The sequence below is a fragment of the Ambystoma mexicanum genome, chromosome 7q (genome assembly GCF_040938575.1).
Source record: "Ambystoma mexicanum isolate Mex_15411 chromosome 7q, UKY_AmexF1_1, whole genome shotgun sequence".
NCBI classification, from domain to species: Eukaryota; Metazoa; Chordata; class Amphibia; order Caudata; family Ambystomatidae; genus Ambystoma; species Ambystoma mexicanum.
The window spans coordinates 708149720-708171810 of record NC_090941.1 but is presented as its reverse complement, the minus strand read 5'-3'; positions in this window follow the sequence as shown (position 1 = coordinate 708171810).

Below are 22091 nucleotides of genomic sequence, written 5' to 3'. Positions count from 1 at the left end.
CACAGAATGCCAGGACCTTCTAGGCCTCACAGAAAAGGACAGATTTAAATACGAACAACTTCATCAGTGGCTCTCTTCCCCGAGAATAACACAGGCGGCAACAAGAACTCTAACTCCATTTGAGACATATATCATGACACAACCAGGAGATAAGAAATTCGTCTCAACAATGTACAGATTCATAAATACACAGACAGAAGAAATGAAGTGGCACTACAACAAGAAATGGGAACGGACATTAGGGAAAGAAATCACGAGGGAACAATGGACATATGTCTGGCAAATAATCCCCAAATGGACACGGGTGATACAGACAAGAGAGGCATGGACCGAAATAACACCCCGGAAAGACTTCACAGAATGTTCAACACAACTCAAACTAAATGCTGGAGAGGATGCGACGAAGTGGGCAACTAGAGACACATTTGGTGGGACTGCCCGGAAATACAAGGCTTCTGGACAGAGGTAAGGTCCCAAATGCAGGAAATGTTTAAGGGCCAGTGGATCTAGGGGAAGAGGTATAGATGTGTGGCATGTGGGACCCCAAAGATAGGACAATGATAAAAACACAAAAAGGGAACTTTATGGGTCTCCTAACAGCAGCATGGTTAGCAATTGCTCAAAAATGGAAACAGAAAACACGCCCATCCAATTAGAATGGCTACAGAGGGTATGGTTGTTTGTAGCGATGGAAAGAATCATGTATAATATACAAGAGGCACACCAAAACTTTATAACAGACTGCAGAATTGTAATAGATTATTTGCAGAGGGACTATATGTTACAATAGTGCCCACATAGAATATGAATATTGGACATGTTCACAGGATGAGACAAAGACTCTAAGGGCACAACAATTTAGCAGCCAGTGGGTGGGGGAGGGAAAAGGGCAGGGAGGGAGGGGGACAATGTTAAAAGTCCCAATGTTAATGTTTATGAAAATGCAAATAAAAATACCTTTTAAAAAAAATATGGACCCCAAAGAGACATTTCTTCAGACCATCATGTATAGACCCAGAAGACGAAGAAAGATGGACCCAAGCGACAAAGTAAAGGTGAATACAGAAGAACCAAGTAAAATGGATCCAAAGATGGAAGTGAAGGTGGTCGATGAATCGTTCAGAGGGGGGAGTGTAGAGGAGGTCCCAAATAAAGGCTGCACCCCAAGCATCCATTTTGAAGTACCAGGAAAGTTCACACCGAGATATGTGATGTATGATGAGCAAATAAACCAGCAGAGAGCCGCGGTAGTGCCTATCAGAAGAAGCACCTATGGATGTACCAGTACCAAGAAAACCATGGACAGTAAGATATCCATTGAGAAAACCATATCAACAAATGAACCGAAATGAAGATCGTCTGTGTACAGTCCCTGCAGAAACCAAAAAGGCCTTAATAGAAGATGAATGGTGACGTCGCAAGGGCCCGGACGGACTCACAGATATAAGAAATGATGACCAGAGAATGGCGCAAGGAGACGAACAAGGATATTGTAAACTTAAAGTGAGAGAACGATGTCAAAATATAAGAAGCTTAAGCTGTAAGCAAGATGAAGATTTTAGACCAATTTACACCTATAAATATGCTTGGAACCGCAAGAAAGCTAAGAAAATAGTGCGGCTTGGTATGCTTAGTAGAAGAATAGTGCAGAAAGCACCACTATACATAATCTACCTCAAACGAAGCACCTTATTATAAGTATATTTCTACTTTATACAAGAAGCAGAATCAACCCAGGTTCCTAAAGGCCACACGAGAAAAGCTTCATATTTAGCAAAAACGAGAAGAGACGGCTGAAACGAAACTCAGCAGAGGCAACTTGTGCCAGGAAAGCCAAGGTCATACCAATAGAAGAGACGAACAGTAGCTACATCTAATTGAAACTAAGAACAGAATATCCTGCCTCTGAAAGGTCGAGATAAGAAACTGAAGGCAGGTGGTGGGTGAAAATGAGAATCAAATACACAGATTGATGGAAGAAGAGGCAAATTCACGGTGTCCGAAGCACGTAACCAGCCAAGCAAGACGAAGCGAGAGCCCAAAAACTATGCATGGCACAAGGCCAGGCGAAAATATCAGAACTTTTCCAGACAGAAGATGCGGTCTCGAGGCCAACCACAGTGAAATAATTGACACATGGCTACTAAAGGAATGATTGATTATAGAAATGACTGGAGGAAGGCCGGGTAACTAAGGGGCACCTCGCACCTGGCCGACCTTGCTGCGTGCTGCTAAGCAAAGTGGAAAAGTATGCATGGGGTTGGTGCCAACCCAATCACAATGGGTATACCTGAATTGATCCAGGGTAAGAGTCCAACCCTGGTCATAAGGAGTACTTTATGAGCATGAAAAATTGCACTATTTGCCTGGGCTGAAGACAACCAAATGTTACTTGTATAATTTTGTTGTTTGTATTAGTGCGAGGGCCAGATACCTTTTGGACACTAGGTCATCCTTCTTTAGTTTTAGTTTGCTATGTAGGGACATCCTTGTTAGGATAGGGGACGATAAGCGTTTATCTCACTCTATTTCATTTAATACATGGCAAACATTGAGAAAACTAGATCTCTGCGTCCGTCTCGCATTTCTGACCCCTCACACCACTCACTGGGATGAGTATGAGTGGGCATTTGTTATACTCACTTCGCTCACTGTAACTAGTATGATTAGGCCAATATTTATGTTCGGGTCACTTACTGCAACAAGTCTGAGTAGGGCACTCTTAATAGTTGGGTGGCTTACTGCAACGAGTAACAATGCTCCAGTGATTCTCGTTATGGCTATCACTGTGTCGAGTATAAACAGTGACTTCATTACTTTCAGCTCCCAGCTCAGGTCTCCTACTCTCTCTGTTACCTTCTTCTGTTGGTGTTTGTGGCACCAGGTTTTCTGTTTGCACAGGGTGTTCGCCAGTACTCGTCAGGCTGGCTACTTAGCTTCTCTGCTTCTCTTCTGTCTGTTCTCTCCACGGGACCTCCGGGTAAGTGGCCTTGACGTTGTTGATGGACTTCCTAATCCACCAGGCTTCGCTCACAACACCACCTTTCTCTTGCTCGCTCCAGGAAGCTTTTGTTAAGTGTTCGGCTTCCCCTCCGTCTCGTTCTCTCACTGGTGATTTGCTCGGTCTCACGCCAGCTCCATCATTGGAAGCCCTCTGTATCTCTCTCATTCAGCTCTGCCTCTTCAGCTGGTTTGAATTTCCCAGGATTTACCTCTTCCCCTTACTTTTATGACGCTGCCACGCGCCTTCCCCAGTGGAGCGTTTTAGTCCTGCTTCTTTGCAATGATTGTATAGTGTATTGATTTCAGCCTCTTCTACATCTCAGTAGATTGCAGCCTCTTCTACATCTCAGTACTACACAAGTACATTGCCTTGGCTTGATTCAAGGATTCAAGGATTCAGCATGACAATAGCAAATGTGAGTGTGTGATAGGAATTACACACAGTGTTTGGGAAAAACAGTGCCAACCTAATCTGAATATAACAAAGATTCTTAAAAATGTGGGATGTTCTATTGATATTTAGTAAACTTTGAAAACTGGCAGCACCTGTTCCGTGGAAGCAGTAATACAAAAGCAACCTAAAATAATACAAAGAGAAACCTCCAGTCTTGGTACGCTCAATTAAGATTTTTATGAAAAAAGAGGGATCCACTACTAGAACTTCATCAAACGGTTTTAACACTTGAACGGATTGCAGATCATAGCTGCTTCTACTGCATTGTGCCCTTGTGCCAATATCTACCTAAGAGTGCATGTGCAACTGTTTCGCCCTATGTAGGCTTCATCTAGGCAAAAATCATGACTTCTATTAAGGGTTTACAGAACCTAAACTACATGAATTGTACAATCGTGTCCATAAATTAGTCATGCATAATCCACATGTGTACACGCACAAAAAAAGGAGAAAGGAAAACAAAAAAATTGAGAAAAGGACAAACAAGGGTCAATTACATCCACTTTGTCAAAAGATAATTAAAAGGCTAAATTGATAAATATCACAATTTAACGTTTATATAGGGGCAGTCTATGAAATCAATGTTAACCAGCCATATATCCCAGTGAATGGCAACCGCCAGGTAATTATATATTGATAAGTGTCCAGAGTAAAATTCAAAGTGGGAGTTTTGAATGGTGCAACCTCTCTTTCACAGTACATCCATATAAATTAAGGTTGTAGTTGTTTCCAAAATATACCCTTTGAGATTTGGATTTAAACCCCCTCAATTTATAAGACTAAAGAAAAGTGGCCATCACAAAATGATACAATCCATTGTATTGGAGGTCCAGAAAACCCCTATCTGCTGGGCCTTGGCATCTAGGTTCAGGAAGAGACACTGGAACAAACAGGACACTCAGGCTTGGTTCAAGAAGACATCAGGCTTTATTTCTCCAGCAGGCTGGTACACTTCATACATCTGGGACATCTCTGGAACTCTGCTAAAATTCATAGAATGTCCCTCCTTAAATACACATCCATGTTGGCTCTGTTCCCCATCTATGATGCAGAACGCTCTCATAGGTTCAGGAACTCTAAGACAAGCCGCTTCCTACTCTAGGGTTGGCACACTGAGCTGCCAATTCACAAAAGCTTCCACGTCATATCCACATATGTTACTGATGAGAATGTGTGTGCTGTACTTAACCTTTTAAATGTGAACTTTACTGACGTCTGTCCTAAGACAATCTTAGCAACTGCGCCATAGTTTCCTGTCCCAGAGGCCTAGATATGGGCATCAGTGTTATCCTCTCTGCTAATTGAACCAGCTAAATGCGTCACCCACTATCTTCCCTTGACGGTTACCTCGCTCCCATGGCTCGTCACTGTCAAGATTAGAGATAGGAGTCCAAACATCATGTTCTTGGCTACTGAACTCTCATTGAATTAGCATGAGATAATTCTTTCTTCATTGTCAGCATGGTTCTACAGAAATTCACTTAATTAAATGCACAGCATCCATCTTAGGGTGCCTGACTTTGTCCTGAATCCCAAGATGGCTGCCCACATTACAAAATGCCTGACCTTATCATAAAATGGTGAATTACCCTATTTCTAGTCATATCTTGACACCTAATCCATTTCATGTCTAGTTTTTTAGTACACTATACTTAGCATGAACTACTTAACAAGCATTCTATTTAAAACATTCTAACCTTATAACCATAACTCGTTTTTTAAAGTGCTTTTGCTGCAAAGCACTATGATTTCTAGTTTTCTGCACATTTGACGGCATTAATCACCCCCACCAAGTTTTCTATGCTCGGTTTAAGGGGTAAGGGGTCTTTCGCCACTACATTCAGTTTAAGGGGGGGGTTAGCCATTCCTATTCACTCCCCCATATGATATGATATGATAGGTTATTTATAACGTGCTTAATACCCAGAGGTTTCTAAGCGCGGACCCGGGGATTGAACCTGTGTTGCTCCGTGTCGTTTTGCTTCCAAGGTGAGCACATTGCCACTGAGCTATCCTCCCAGGACTTGTACAGTATTTAGTTGTTTACTGAATACTTACAACCACCCATGTCCACCCTCTCCATTTTTATACATATTCTACTGTATGGTCAGCCTGCTGGAACCTGATATGTTTTCAATCAGCTATTATATATTTTTCTTTTTAATCTCCTCATTTTTCTCTGCCATTATGACATCTGGGCTTTCTCGTTAAATAACATTTTTTGTCCATCGAGGGACACATTTCCTCCTAATGTTGACATGTTCAAACCAGGGAGATAAAAATAACAACCAACAAATAAACATTTTGTAAAAGACATTAAAAGAAGGGCGTCGTCTTCTTTTTCCATCTTCTAGGAGCATCCGTAGCAAATGAGGATGACTCTCGGGGATCCCTGTTATCTGTAGAAAATCGAAATAGAGACAAAAGTAATTCGGGGACTGGCAAGGGTGTCTTGGTTCTTCCTACCCTAAACCCCTTCCTCCTGGCTGCTAACAAAACATGCTTTCTAGATCCACTTCTATCTTTTTTCAGCCCATTTAACTCATCGGCCTTCCCTAACTTATTGGTGCAGCACAGCAATACTATTTTTCACCCCTTATTCAATGTCAGCATCAGTACTCAATCTATGTTTCTGCTTTGCTGCATGTGCTTCATTCTGCTCAGCAGTAAATTCTTCATTCAGCTATGCTGTAAATACTTCCTGCAGCTTAGCAGAACGTGCTTCTATATCTTCATGCCTTTGTTCCTCCATCTTTCTCCCGATTGTGTTGACCATGGTTCTCTCCTTCTGTGCTTTGCTTCCATCCTGTTGAGACAAACAGAAGCGTTTTGCTGCACAATATCTCTTCCTTATCCTACTATACTTAATCTAGTCTACTTTCGTTTTTCTACAGTATGGCACCAATTCTTACTACGTGCCTTCATGTTATATCATATAGCTACAGTGTTTGCCTATTCTGGACATTTTTATACACTTCACAATAATAGGGAAATGGTTACCCACCTTCAATTTGATTTGTGTGTTCTGCGGTTGTCTGAAGTGGCCATGCTTTCATCTATTTTCTACTCTCTTCACACCTGATTGCACCTATCTTGGGAAAATGCCTACACACTTGAAGACACTGTGTCTCTATCTCCCTCTTTTTCTGTTACTTACCTGGATCCTCTTACTTTTAGTAATGATCAATTGTGTGCCCAAACCCTTGTAATGTGGACCAATACTTGCCTCTTTTTTCCTTTTCTCCCTATTTAAGGTGTTCTCGAGATCCTGGGACCCCGATCCCGCCTTTCATCACCTCTTCCACTCCATCAGGCTCTCTTGGACATTCTGGGGCCCTCTGGTTCTCTCTGAGACCCTTTGGGACCCACTGGCATTTCAGCAAAAGTATTTGAAGCAGCAGGCAGGAGGCAGAGTCAGGTTCATCAGGTTTTATTTCATTCCAGACTGACACAAACAGCATCATGGTCAAGTACACAAACCCCTGCTCCGTGCTGAAAACAGAGCTTCCTCTTATACTTGTCAGAGAAAGAAGAGTCAAACCCCCACCCTTTTCTAAACATGCCCAGGTAGAACTCTCCACTGATTATACTCGTGCACAAGGCAGTTATTCCTCATCTGTTCAACCTTTCAAATTGAAATACATTCTGGCACACATCCTGGGATTTTCCCGGCCACACTATCCCAAATATGGTCATGCAGCTAGATCCCTTGGCGAGAAATCCAGACAGCCTCATTATATGTCTGGTTTCAGACTATTTATCTGGTTTCTATAGGGCACTGTGGCCTTGAATTTTTCAACTCCAGGGCTGACTCATGCTACCACTGCCCGTAAGGAGCTTCTTCATGTAATGCAATCTTTTTACTCATTAAAGGCATTGTCGGTTACACAGATGGTAGAGTTCTTTTCTGTCTGGGTATAGTAAAAAACGTAATCATTTTCCTACTGAATCTTTTATAATATGCATTCTCTACCTTGCCTGCTTACTAAACCATGATAAAAAGCATTTTCAACTTTATAAACATAACACCATTTAAAATACTAATGTCTTTTAACCCTATGAGTTCTATTTTCACACATTTACAATACTAAAACATTCCATATGAATTACTCTGCCTAGCTTTAAGTGGGGGGAGGCTGTCCCCCTCTGCATTCAGTTTCTGGTACCTCATCTTCATTTTGGCACATCCGTTACAAAGACCATGCAGACATTTCTCTTGTTTTCATGCAAGATCCACGGCTTTCATCTGTGACATAAACCACTATTGTTACAGGCACTCAAAAACTTGTAATTTACTTACCTCAGTATTTCTTCTTAAATTGGCTTTGTACATAATATTCTTTGTCTGGTTAACCCAATTTTGGTCAACCATACCCCTTTTCTGGTTTTCCATATTCACTGATGCTTTTTATTGCTCTGTGCCCTTTTTTGCTGTTGGCTAGGAATCCTCATTGGTACTATTTGTTTTCAATATTTTGATTGTTTACCTATTTTAAGCTCCTGGGTTTATTCCCCACCCCTTTATTGAATCATCCAATCATTCCTTCCTTCAATTTTCTCTTTTTATTCATTTTCTATTTATTTATATATTTATCTACATAATTTATTTTTTCAACCAAATGTCTTTAATTGTTTTACTGAGCTCCTTTACTCCTATGCAGTGTAAGGTAAATCAATTATTTTCATCTTTTCCCAATTTGTTTTTCTGGACCTATGCCAAAAGGCCCAAAGTGTACTTAACGTTTTTGACACTTTTTCCACTCGCCTTTCATTTATGATGTGTACCTGTTACATTTCTTCCATGTATACTAAAAAAAAAATCCTTTCCTTTTAATGTTTGATGCCTTAAAGAAAGCACCACCTCATACTCCATTAAGCCCTATCTAGGTATACCGTCATCTGTGACGCTATTTAACCTAAATGTTTTATTTGAACCGTTACTGTCCTTCATGATTCTATTTTTATTTTTCACTCCTTAATCATATTCCATGTTTCCTTACTTTATGGTGGCCTCTAATTATATGGAGATCATCTGTCCCCTCCTTTTTGTTCATATATAGCTGTGGTCTGAGACTGAATTTATCATATACTCTCATTACGTTTCCACTGGGTCACACAATCATCTATATTACCACACTTTTGCCACGACAATAAAAACCCTTTAGTCTCTACCAAAAACAATCTCATCGGACTTCTGCCTTTTTCATGCCCCTAGAAATATACCCATGTTCAATCGTGCTTTTTCTCAAAACAAACAAAACACGCGTTTTGTTGACTACCTAAACAACATCATTATGCTTTAGGCTTTGTCATCCAATCCTTTCCTTAACTGCTGGCAGGTGCCTATTGCAACTACACCAAGCTAGTCATGACACACTCTCCTTCAGACACTGCTAATTTTTCTTTAAACAACACTACATTTATAATCTTCAAAAAGCCATCTTCAGCCTTTTAACATTAATTTACCAGGAGGGGCGTGGCTATAGAGCCATGTGAAGGGATGTGTCTGTGGAGGAGCTCCTGATGATCCTGTATGCCGCGGACGAAAACGGGCAAGAAATGCGGCGCACGGCATTAGAAAAGTAGGAGCAGTCGTGTGAAGTTCCACTGCATACATATGGAACGAATCGCGACGAATGCAGCCGGCACGCAGAAGATAAAAGTGGAAACATCAGCCTGCTTCTCGCTGGATCGGGATTCAAAATGGCGGCCCATCTGAAACAAAGAAACGGGTAGGCGCCGCGGAAGCTCGGTGTCCGATCGGCGCTGATGTGGATGCCGACACCGTGGGCTGAGCAAGGCCAGACGTGCAAAAGATAAAGGTGCAGACGGGCGGAGATACTGCTGACCGGCATCTGCTGGGTGGACTCGAGATTGGCTACAGAAATTGGCAACGGAGTGCCGCACGCAACCGAGAAGTGCCCCCCATACAGAGACGGCTCGAAGCGAGTGCGGGACACGGACATGCTGACCCGCCGGCACTGCGGATGAAAAGTACGAAGATGATCGCACACGCTAGCACAGATATATTGTTGCAGGCGCCGGCGGAACTCAGTAGTAACATGCATTCCGCGCTTGGATCCATGGGAAGTCGCAACGTTGTTGCCTCGCACTAACGAGCCCAAGCAGAGAGAAGTTAAGCCCCAGGAGTCCTGGAAAACATCGCGGAGGCACGCGCGACTTTCGTGTGCACCCGCACTACGCTGGGAATTACTTCACAGTAAGGGCAAGGGGGGGCATATAAATAGAGAACTGAGTGAGGAGACGACGGGGAGATGCCCTTTGTGCCATCTGTTTGACTCCATCGGAGTGGGAGCCCCATAACGGAGCCCATCTACAATACATCAAGCGGTGGCCTGTTGGCCTGCTGATAATCAGGAAGAGCTGTATTTGGACGAGTAGAGGGGCCCGGAGGACAGGCCACGCAAATGCTGCAGCATAGGGGGCTGCACCACCCCCCGAGATATACCGCCTGAGGGGGTTTCAGCAAGGTAATACCGCATAACATTGGCACCCATCACGAGAAGTAACCTGCACCGCAGGCACAGAAAGTCACTCGCCCCGGGAAGGGTGAGAGAAGGCAGCGAAAGCTAGGACCCAGGAAGACCATAACAAGGGGCAGAAGAGAGGCAAGTTCTGCGCAGGTAATAAGCCGCGAGCGGAGACACGCTTGGGCACATCACTAAGAAACAGTGTCATCGGGGGGGTGGCGCACTATCCGCTTGGGTCACACAGAGCGGATCGCCCCCGGAATTACAAGCGTGGATGATAAACTGTCGCTAACTGAAGAAATGGCCAGCAAGCCCCCGAGAGCGAAAGCTAAGCAGCCTACGCTGGATGAATACACCAGAACGCCGACTGGCCTAGAAGGAGCCAAGAGCAAGGATAAGACCCCAGTAGGGGGAATGGCTGCTGTGAGCACAAATCAGGAGGTCCTTGAAGCAATTGCGGACTTGAAGGCGGCCTGGGAGTCCAAGCTTCAACTGGCTGTGTCGGAATTGAAAACGGCGATGGAGCGTCAAGTTGGGGCGGTACAGGAGGATGTGAGCCTCTTCAGGCAGGACGTCAGGACTTTGGCGGAGCGCACAGAGACCCTGGAAAAGGAAATGGGCCCAACCGCTGCGGACTGTGCCACACACAAAAGGGAGCTACATGCTCTGGTGCAACGATTGGGCAATCTGGAGAGCAGAGCCGATGAGGCAGAAGGGCGCGCTCGGAGAAATAACATTCGTATTGTCGGACTGCCGGAAGGTGCCGAGGGCCACAATCCGACAGAGTATGTGAAAACATGCTGCTGCAGGAAATCACCGGGGGGAATCTCTCCCAGGGATTTGCTGTGGAAAGGGCGCACAGGGCTTTGACCAGGAAGCCACCTCCGGGTAGCCCGCCCAGGCCATTGATTGCCAAGATTCTAAATTATCGAGATCACGAACGAATCCTTGAACACTTCCGTAAAGGGGGAACAAACAACGGGGCGCGGCGAATATAACTGCTTATCTGGATTACACCCTGCGGGTGCAGCGAAGTCGCATGAACTTTGGATCGGTTAAGAGGAGATTGCGGGAGGCGGGCCACAAATATATGCTGCTCTACCCGGCTAAATTAAAGGTGTTTCATGGGAGCAGGATGCTGTTCTTTGAAACTCCAGAAGATGCCATGGGGTGGCTAGACATGCAGAGCTGCCCCCAGGAGCCAGATATTCAAAAGAAAGATGCAATTTGACGGAACGAGCAGAGTGGTGGAGCTAGCTGGATTGAGAACTGTGGGACTTGATTATAGTCATTGATGTAGCTAGGCGGCTGGCACACTTTGGCTGGTGGGAAGCACGAGTCGTGCGCATGGAGAGTGCTATGTAAGGTAGGAGTCTCCCAAGACCGATCTTTATATCCCCATTTAGAGTTTAGTTAGGTCACTGTTAGTGAGGTGACGCCCTGCTGGGTTCTCAATTGGGTTGTCAAGGGAGAGCCAAACGCGGGAATGCCTGAGATCCAGGGATGGAGCTGGCCAGTTAGTTGGGTTGGGGTGTTGGGGTGTTTAAAGTATATATATGAGCCTTGGTGGACGTTCTATTATAGGGAATCTGTTTGGTGTGAGGGGGAGGGCCGTGCGGGGAGGGGAAGGGGAGCAATCGACAGACCATGGGTGATCTTAAAATATTAACATGGAACATTAGAGGGCTCAATAGTTACCTGAAGCGCAATAAGGTTATGTTGTACTTGAGGCGACAGAAGATCGACATCGCCTTGTTGCAGGAGACACATCTGACAAAGGAGAGGATGGAAATGGTGAAGACGAAATGGAAAGGAATAGCGGTGGGTACATCGTATTCTGCCTATGCAAGGGGAGTGCTTGTCTGGATAGCGCTGCATGTCCCATTTAAGATGATTGAAGAAACTGTAGATGCAGAAGGGAGGTTAGTCATAATCAGAGGGCTGTTGGAGAACAGAGAAGTATGTATAGTAAATACTTACGCCCCTAACCAAAATACGGCGACATACTTTAGGACATTGTGTACTAAGCTGAGTGTGGGGGCGGGGGCGGGGGCTGCGGTGGTTTGGAGAGGGGACTTTAATTGAGTCGTGAATCCAAAAGTAGACAGGTCGGACGGGGGGGCGGCTAGGCTCAGCCCAGCGGCCAAGGTGTTGCAAGGGTTGCTAGCAGACTTTGGCTTGGCTGATGTGTGGAGAGTGAAACACCCTGAGGGGAGACAGTATTCGCACTACTCGGCTCCGCATCAGCTATACACGAGGCTTGATTATATCTTTGCCACCCCGGACGTGGTTGCTGAGAGTACTCACGCAGAATATAAAGCTAAGGTTCTCTCGGATCACTCGCCCCTGGTCCTCGGGTGGCAGTATTGCCCCCCCAGGGTGCGAATACCAACTTGGCGACTCCGTGCAGAGGCGCTCAAAGACTCTGTTTTCAGGGAGGATCTGAGAGAGGAGATAATTGCTTATTTTGAAGTGAACACTGGTAGCGTGCAGTCAGCGGGCACTTTATGGGAGGCCTTCAAGGTGGTGATGAGAGGGGTTGCCATTGCTAAGTCAAAGGGGTTGCTGGGTGGGGTTCTGGCTGAACTACAAGCGGCAGAGATTGAACTAGAGAAGAAGCTGGAGGGAGATGAGGCAGATACGAAGGAAATATTTAGACTACAGCGGAAGTGCACGGAATACTGGGACAGGCTCTGTAATTTAAACTATAAAAAATACATAGAAAGGCAACATTCGGGAGGAGATAAAACGGGCAGGCTCCTAGTGTGGCTATATAAGAGCGAAGCCCCCAGGTCCCCGATTCGGACTGTAACCGATGAGGAGGGTGAGACTCAAGAGGGAGTAAACGGGGCATTTGCGAAATATTATACTGCCTTATATGAGGATGATGGGGAGAGCAACCAAGATGAGATTGAGGAAGTATTGGAGGACATAGGCCTGCCCAAGGTGAGCGACGAGGAAAGGGAGGAACTTGATGCACCAATCACTCTTGAGGAACTGATAGAGACTGTGAGGCAGTTGCCAACTTGTAAAGCCCCGGGGGCAGATGGGTTCCCCAGTGAATTCTATAAAATGTATCAGGAAGAGGTGCTCCCACCCATGCAAGACATGCTTAACGAGGCGTTTGAAGTGGGACGGTTGCCGGAGTCGCTTAGGGAGGCGATTATTATACCGCTCCCCAAACCCAATAAACCAGGACATAGCTGTAGCTCTTATAGGCCCCTGTCGATGTTAAATCAGGACAGTAAGATCCTGACAGCGGTTTTGGCCAATAGAATGCGGAGAGTGATTGGGAAGTTGATTCACCCTGACCAAACAGGCTATGTCCCGAGTAGGAATATCACTCACAACCATAGACGACTCCACCGAGTGGTTGAATGGGGGTGTAGGCAAGATAGCGAAATGGCGATTGTGGCGCTGGACGCAGTCAAAGCGTTCGATTCCGTTAAGTGGCCGTGGCTGCTGGCGGCCCTGTGGGGGTATGGCATGGGGCCGGGCTACATTAAATGGGCTAGAATGCTATATAGCGAACCGCTAGCCAGGGTCTGTATGGGGACAGTGGCGTCTGAGAGATGGCAGCTAGGCAAAGGCACTAGACAGGGATGCCCGTGGTCCCCGATGTTATACATCCTGGCCTTGGAGCCCCTGGCGATATACCTCAGGCATCAATATGAGCCGATTGGCATTGAGATAGGAAAGGAAAGACATCTCATCTCCCTATACGCAGATGATCTGTTATTGTATTTAATGTATCCGGAAGAGAATCTTCAGTATGTTTTGGAGGTGATGGAGCGGTATGCCAGACTGTCCGGTATAGCGGTGAACCCCCAAAAATCTAGCCTATTCCCGCTGGGAGGGACGTGGGGAAGCCTGTGGAGAGGCTACCTGTGTTGCAGATTCCGTGGGTGGTGGGCTCCTTCCGCTATTTGGGGATAGATGTATATCACTCCGTTGAGGAGGAACACAGGCGCAACACTGAAATTGCTATAGGAAAAATTGGGAAGTGCATGAGGTTTTGGGAGAGGTTGCCCCTTGCGATGATGGGCCGGGGGGCTATGCTTAAAATGGTGGTCCTGCCCCGACTTTTACATTATTTCAATAATATCCCTTATATGATCCCTAGCAAGTTTTTTGTTAAACTACACAGCCTGTGCAGGGACTTTTTGTGGCATGGCACCCGACACAGAGTCGCATTATGGAAGCTGCAGAACTTTTATGAGAAAGGCGGTATTAAACTGCCTAACTTCGAGGCTTATTATGTAGCTGCACAACTGCAGTACGTAGCTGGGTGGCTCTCTGATGAGACCCTGGAACACAGATTGCTCGGGAGAGATTGTGCTCCTTTTTACTTGCGGGAAATGATTTGGGTGGCTAGCTCTGAGATGAAGGGGCGCCCTAAGATGTTGTGGTTGGGATGGAGCATGTGGCGCCGAGCCTGCCGAATGATGGGGGACCCATTCCCTTGTGTCCCGCAGATGCCGCTGGTCGCACTGACGAAGGGAGATGGGCAATTGAGGGTAATCATTAGGACTTATTGGGAGTCGGTGGGACTAGTCACCTTGGGAGACATCTGGCAGGAAGGGGCTATTATGGAGTTGGGGGAGCTTGGGACGATGTCAGGACTGCAGAGTGGTCAGTATGTTACTTACCACAGGATAGTACAGGAGATCCTGAGTAGGTGGCCCGAAGCCAGGTTGGCGGAGGAACCGAACACCACCGTCAAGGTGATATACGATACATCAGAGGGTGCACATGAAGTGTCCAGGTTGTACGAGATGCTGATGATTGGCATCGGGAAGGACCTGGGACACTTGAGAGCAGAATGGGAAACAGAGATGGGAGCCCCGATGGAGGATGGGATGTGGGAACGGGCTTTGGGATATCACAAGAAGGTGTCGAGAAATGGCAGGTTTAAGCAACTACAGCTGTACATGACGCACAGGGCGTACATGACCCCTCGGAGAATATCAAGGTTCAGAAATGTTGGGCGCCAGGCTTGCCCTAAGTGTGACGAGGAGGATGTAGACATGATACACATGTTCTGTGCGTGCCCGGTAATTGAAGCCTATTGGGGGGAGGTGGCTCTGAAGTTAGCGGAAAAGGGGATCACACTTGCAATAGATTCGGCCTGGGCCTGCCTGTTGGGGGGGTATCCCAGAACGCGGAAGCACAGACATATTGGAAAATTAAAAGACCTGGCATATGTGCTTGCGAAGCGTAGTATCGCCATGGGGTGGAAGAAGTGTCACAGGCCGCGAGTGGAGGTGTGGTGGAAAGACCTGCAAAAATGGGCAGAGGCTGAAACAATTGTGTGGCAAGAAGCCAGTGGCGCTGGGGGTGAAGAGGAAATGGGTTCTCTAATTGCATGGAAACTGCTGATAGCCGAAATGTTTGGAGCGGCAGTGGCCCCAGCAGGATCCGAAAGCAGTGAAACCCTGACACATGAAACAGATATCTAGGGCAAGGAATAAACAGGCTCATATGGGGGGGGGGAGTGCAGTGTGTATGTTGTTTTAGGTTTTATGCTCATTTGTTGTTTGATGTATTGTTTGATCAAAATAATAAAATAAATTTAAAAAAAAAAAAAACATTAATTTACCACTTTTCTGTCTTTGCTCCATGGACACACAGTCCCAATGTCTACCACTAGACCAAAAATGGTTCTCTTTTTGCCATATTACTTCATGGAACCTCTACAAACCTGGTACCACTCACAATTCTAAACACATCAGGTCACCCTATGGGGCTGTCCTACTGCGAACGCAAGCATTCCTTTGTTTTTGCAAAGGCATTCCTTCATTTTAGGCTAACACCTTTAATTCCTAGGTGTCTTTATGCATTCTGTGTTAACACATTGCTGAGCCTGCATGTGATCTCACTTACTTGTCTTCTGAAGTAAATTCATTTTGCATGCAGTGCACTTTATTTGCACAAAATATAACATGTTCTCTATTCAACCCCGAACCACTCCTCGCACTCTTTGCGGTGGGGTTCTTTTTTGTTAACATATACGAAATAATGTATCTATTTTACCACCCTTCTATAATGACTACTAAGAGTCATAATGCCCGCTTCCCTCAGATCTATTCAATAACACTGCGTGCTGCACAGGAGTGCCGCCCGCTAGGATGTCACCCCTCCTTTTCCAACATGCTAGTTTTGCACATATTGTCGATGTCACATAGGTGGGGTCACTGTACACCATTACTTCGTGGTCTGCAAAATTTCTTTGGCGTGACAATCAGCGCCACTAATTCAGCAGCCTATGATGAAAAGCAAGACAGTAGGTATGAATTTTGTCAATACCTCAAACATCTCAACCTGATAAGATAGCTCAGCAAATTGAGCGCTCGCTGCTGTGATCTGAGCGTGATCTACAGGTTGCGGGTTCAAATCCCTGGCAGGGCCAACTCAGCCCTTCATCATTCTGTGGTTGACAAATGAGCACCAATTTTGTTTTGGTGACATTGGGCCTCATTACGAGGAAGACGGTAAAGGGTTAACGGTGCTGGTAGAGCTGCCAGCGCCATTAACCCTCTACCACCTCATTACGAGGTCTGCTCGCGGGTCCCACAAAGGACGTCTGGTAAAACCAAGCGTTCTTAGCGGGACCCGCTAGCAGACCAGGATGCCAACAACGGTCCCGTCATTAACAGGCCTGTTGTTCGCATCCTTCCCATTCCCATTGAGCCCTATGTGGGCTCAAATGGGAATGGGGATGTACCGGGTCCAGACCCCGGGAAAGGGAATTACCGGGCCCTCCAAGGTTGGAATGGCCTGGTAATTCCTCATTCCCAGACCCGATACCCCGTATGGGGGTAGCCACACCACTAAAAGCGGCATGGCTACCTCCATACTTGTAATGAGGCCCATTGTATATGACTATGTGCTCTTTAAAAGTGCTTTCAATAAAGGCGCTATAACATGTCATTATCTCAATTAGTCGTGCGCTTTACCCCAGCTGCACCTGTATCTCTAAGTCTACCATCCTGATTGATTCTTAAAGACAAACAACAATGAGCTTTCTCAGTTTCTGCCAGTGATTTCTGCTGCACCCTTGGCAGAATTCTCTTTTTTATGTCTAATTATTTGATCATCCGTTTTAACACAATCTCCTCATAGGCAGTAGCCCTTGGAGATACCAACATACCCTCAGATTTTCCTAAACAGAAAAATCCCTACATGTTCATTTTATTGTCATACAAATAATGTCAGCGCCTCGATGCTCCTGGGTTATGTGAGCACTTTAAAAATGCAAAATAAATAAAAAACCAAATCTTATCACCGTGCTGTCAGCCCTCACAATGGCATAGTCAACAGCTATTATCTCTAATCATAAGGGGATTGAACCCTTATGAATGGGTCCAAAAATCCCCCCATAGTGCGCACGAGGCCCACCGGAATATGAGTCTCTGCATGTGCACATTCATTATGTCAGTTCTATTTGCATATGGCAAAAGAATATTTCTTCAGTATAGTTGGAGCATCTGAACTGGAGTCTATTCTGTGCTCCTTCTCTCATTTATCAAAGCCTTCCTTGATTTGTCAGCTGTACACTAGGGGGCATGCTGTCCCTTTTCTTAAAGATTGTTCATTCTGCATGAATCTTTGGCTTCCACACGTGCATGCAACAATCTTCTAGCATACCTAATATGAAATGCACGGTAGGGCTCCTAACCTGTCCATCCTGCATATTTTGATTGTCTTTCTGCATATTTTAGAACTTACCCGGGTTATTCTGAGAATAGTCCAAACTATTTTGGATGCCGCTATCCTAGAAGCCTCCTCCACCTTATGGTGCCATTATTCTTCCCATGGTGTATTTGAACACTTTTATTGCATTATTTTGCGTGCGATTCTTTTCTTGCAGAAGCCTGCACTTAATGCACAATGGTCAACTGCATCACTAATCATGGCCTTATTTCCAGGCCCACTAATTCCTTAGGTTATGCCAGCATAAGCTCTGACAGCCTCTAGCATTTCAATGGCTCCCCCATCTGTCAAGTCTGAACGCAGCACTATGAACGCTTCCAAGACCACCACACTTTTTAATTGTTTGCACAGTGCTCCATTATAAGCGTTAATGCTTAAATATCTTCCCTTTTATCAACTGTCAACAGTTGTTTGTCCCCATAGCCAGAATACCTTTGCTGTCTTCTGCAGCTAATGTGCCTCTTTCCAACACTTTTATCTAGTATATGTACCCACTTCTCAGCGCTAGAAGTCAAAAACTTGGGTGTTTGCACCTTAATCTACTCTTACTCACCTGGGTTCATGGTACATACTGTGATCTGATTTGCCCTTTCTCTGGCAAGAGAAAACAGAGCCCCAACTCATGCTCATTTCTCATTATCTGCCTGTTCATAGCGAGGGCAATGGCTTTGCCTTCTACCTGGCAATGATCTCAATTTTGCTCCCATGAGATGGCAACTTCCTTGCATTCATGAGGTTGCCTTTTAAATAGTTCTGGCTGCGCCAGTGATTCTGATGCCCAAAATACAAAAATGCATTTAAATCTGACTATCCTCAAAAATATCCTTCAAAGTCACACTGTCAGGTTGCTCTGTCCTGGCTTGTATATTTATGGCAGAACAAAAACCTTTAATATTTTCACTATACATAAGTGCCCGCTTTTGACTCAATAGCCTATCAGTGGTTCATTCACTTGCACGTGATTTGTAACTCTTCCCGTTACTTCGTTTTTATCAGTTCTGTCCTTTGCAAACTGTTATGTTCAATTAATCATTTTCACCCGCAATGGCGAATTCTGCATTTCATATTCTGTCTTAACATGTGCCAGTTTTAACTTGGCAAACCTTTTTTTTTTCAAGGCCGCTCCATCGTGTGGTATTACGGCATTCCTGGTTTTGCCCCAGCTTTTGCCTCTGGGCATAATAGAATATAATTGCTGTTTTCATTCCTGCTTTCACACTACAATAATCTCAATATTCATGCATATTTCTTTTTAATATGCATTTTAATATTTTTCCAAATTTGTCATTTCTATCTCAAAAACGTTTGTCAAATAATGTTTTCTGTCATATATTACTGTCACTTCCCATAACTTATTTTACTGTGTTTGTTCCAAGTACCACCTATTAGCACATTGGCCTGCCTTTTACTGTATTCCACACATAAAAACACAATTAAAGTCTCAGCTACACTTCTCTCAAATTGTGTGCTCCTGGTCACATTTTTTCTGATTTCATGTCCACAAAACATTTTCCTCAAAGCCAAAAATGACATGATTTTTTCCTTGATCACTTTTAATACAGAACACCACATAGCCTACAATCCTTAAAAAACAGCACACATTTTCTAACCCACTGTTCCATCAATACAAGTTTTCTCATTTTAAAAAGAGATCAATCGTATCAACAACTCAGTTCATTTTAAAAGGCTAGCTTCGTCTTGAAACAAAAACTGACATTCCTTTCTACTGCAGTGCCACACACACTTCTGCTTTATCTCATTTCCACTGAGTAGGTAGTTAAAACAGATTCATTCCTTTAGCAATCAGATGTCTTGGATTTTTGTCAAGCTACGCACTTCATAATTTTAAACCTTTTCTCTGCTCAAGAACTCCTGTATATCGAATGCGATTCTATTTTATTCAAAGCCTATCAGATTCCTAAAGGGTCTGACCTCATTAATGTAAAGAATTAACATCTGTCGGCTTTCAATTTTCTACTACGTGGCTTTTCAAAAGTGCCTACACATTTGTCAATAGTAAATCCCTTTTTATTTTTACACAGGAGCTGAATCGCATACTTGCAGCTCCCTATTTCATGGTTCTTATCTATAATTTAAAAGAAACTTCAATGCAGTTTGTTGGACATTTTTCTTTTTTAAATCTCGACTTCCAGCCTTATTCTTTAGCTACTCCATCTTCATCAAACTGAACGCGTTTTTTTATATTATGGTGCACATATCATAAATCGTTTTGCCTAGTTTCAACACATGTAATAATTATAATTTCAATATAACAACAAAGCAGATCTGTTTACTTTAACCTACTTAGTATCTACTTATTTCAGATTTTTTTTTACAATTGATCACTTTTAATTCTTGGCTTAATGCCAATTTTATAAATCAACTTTAAACTGCATTTTTTGTTTCTCTTAAGTCATAACAGTACTGTACAGTGCACACATTGGGACATAAAACACAACACAAACAAAACAACAAAACACACTCGGCCAGCCATATATATGTGCACCTCACGATCTTCTCATAAGACTTGTCTTACCCTCTAAAATCTGCTCTGATTGGAACTGAAGCTAATTCCTTTAAGAATGTCTTTAACCACTGTCGTCTTCTATATGTCCCACGTAAAGGGGCTCTGAATCAAAGCTTCTGCTAGCACTCTTTATAGTCTAGGATCAGGGCGAAACCTCATAGCATGGCTCCACTCACAACTATTTTTCCTCATATATTGCTTGGCCACACTCAAGTCAATGGGCCTCATTACGATTGTGGCGGTAAGGCAACAACGGAGCTGGTAGCACTACCAGCGCAGTGGTTGTTACCATGCCGCCACATTATGAGTTCTGCTCGCGGGTGCCGCTCTGCACGCCTGGTCAGACCAGGTGTGCAGAGCGGCACCCGCGAGCAGAACTGGATGGTAGCAACAGTACCGTTATGAGCGGTACCACTGCTACCATCCTCCCCATTTCCATTTAGCCCTATGGGAGCTCGAATGGGGACGTACCGGCTCCGGCACCTGCGCAAGGGGAATAACTGGGCCCGCTGAGGTTGGAATGGCCCGATAATTCCCCTTTCGCGGGACCCAGAGCCAGACCAGAGTTTGGGGGTAGCCATGCTGGTTAAAACAACATGGCTACCTCCAACCTCGTAATGAGGCCCAATATCTCAATAACTCCTCAACACTCAATGTCTTGAGTTAATTCCCATTCTCTGTTACTTTTTCTAAACTACTTTTACTACACTTAAAAACATTACTCTTTAAAAACAAAATACTTAGGGAGATTCCCTATAATTAGTACATCTTGTGTTTGAAAGACTGTCAATAGATAATCTCAAAATATTTTTTCTTAGAGGGGTTCCCCAAGAGTGCTTTAAACTTTAACTCAAAAATACATTTCTAAAAGTTCTCTCTCAATAGATTTCTAAAAATGGCCCCCCAAGAATGGCCCAAAGGGGATACCCCAACATTTTCTAGGGGGGGTACCCCAATCATTTATTGGTGGTGCCCCAATTTTTTTTATGGGGGTAGCCCAATATTTTCTAGTGGGGGTACCCCAACATTAGCCTCCCCAATCCACACATAACGCCCTCTGTCATGCTATCAAGCCTGCAAGACCCTCAGATTTTTACTAATTTTTAAATTTTTGGGAAATTGTCCAAAAATAAATAGTCTCCTTCACTAGCCTAGTGCCAAGGCCGTCTGCCATACTGTCATGCCTGCATGTCCTTTCTCTTCTACTGGCTAGGGCAACTGCAGTCTGCCCTCCCCCCATCTGTCTTCCTAGTCCATTCTTACCCCCCCCCATCCAGGCAGGACAGTATAGCTTACCTCATCTTCCCTTGGTCCGTTAGTCCTGGAGACATTAGCTCAGGTCTTAGCTTGGCTCGCCAAATGTATTGGAGGTCCCAAAAAACCCCATCTGCTGGTCCTTGGCATCTAGGTTCAGGAAAACACACTGGAACACAAAGGACACTCAGGCTTGGTTCAAGATGACATCAGGCTTTATTTCCCAAGCAGGCCGGTACACTTCATACATCTTGGACATCTCTGGAACTCTGCTAAAATTCATAGAATTTCCCTCCTTAAATACACAGCTAGGTTGCCTCTGTTCCCTATCTATGATACAGAACGCTCTCATAGGTTTAGGCACTCCAAGACAAGCCCCTTCCTCCTCTAAGGTTTGCTGGTTGAGCTGCCAATTCACAAAAGCTCCCATGTCATATCCACATCTGTTACTGATAAGATTGTGTGTGCTGCATCATGGTTTCCTGTCCCAGAGGACCAGATGTTTGCTAATTGAACCAGTTGAATGCGTTACCCACTATCTTCCCTTGACTTTTACCTCACTCCCACGGCTTGTCACTGTCAAGATTAGAGATAGGAGTCCAAACATGTTTGTGGCTACTGAATTCTCATTGAACTAGCATGAGATAAT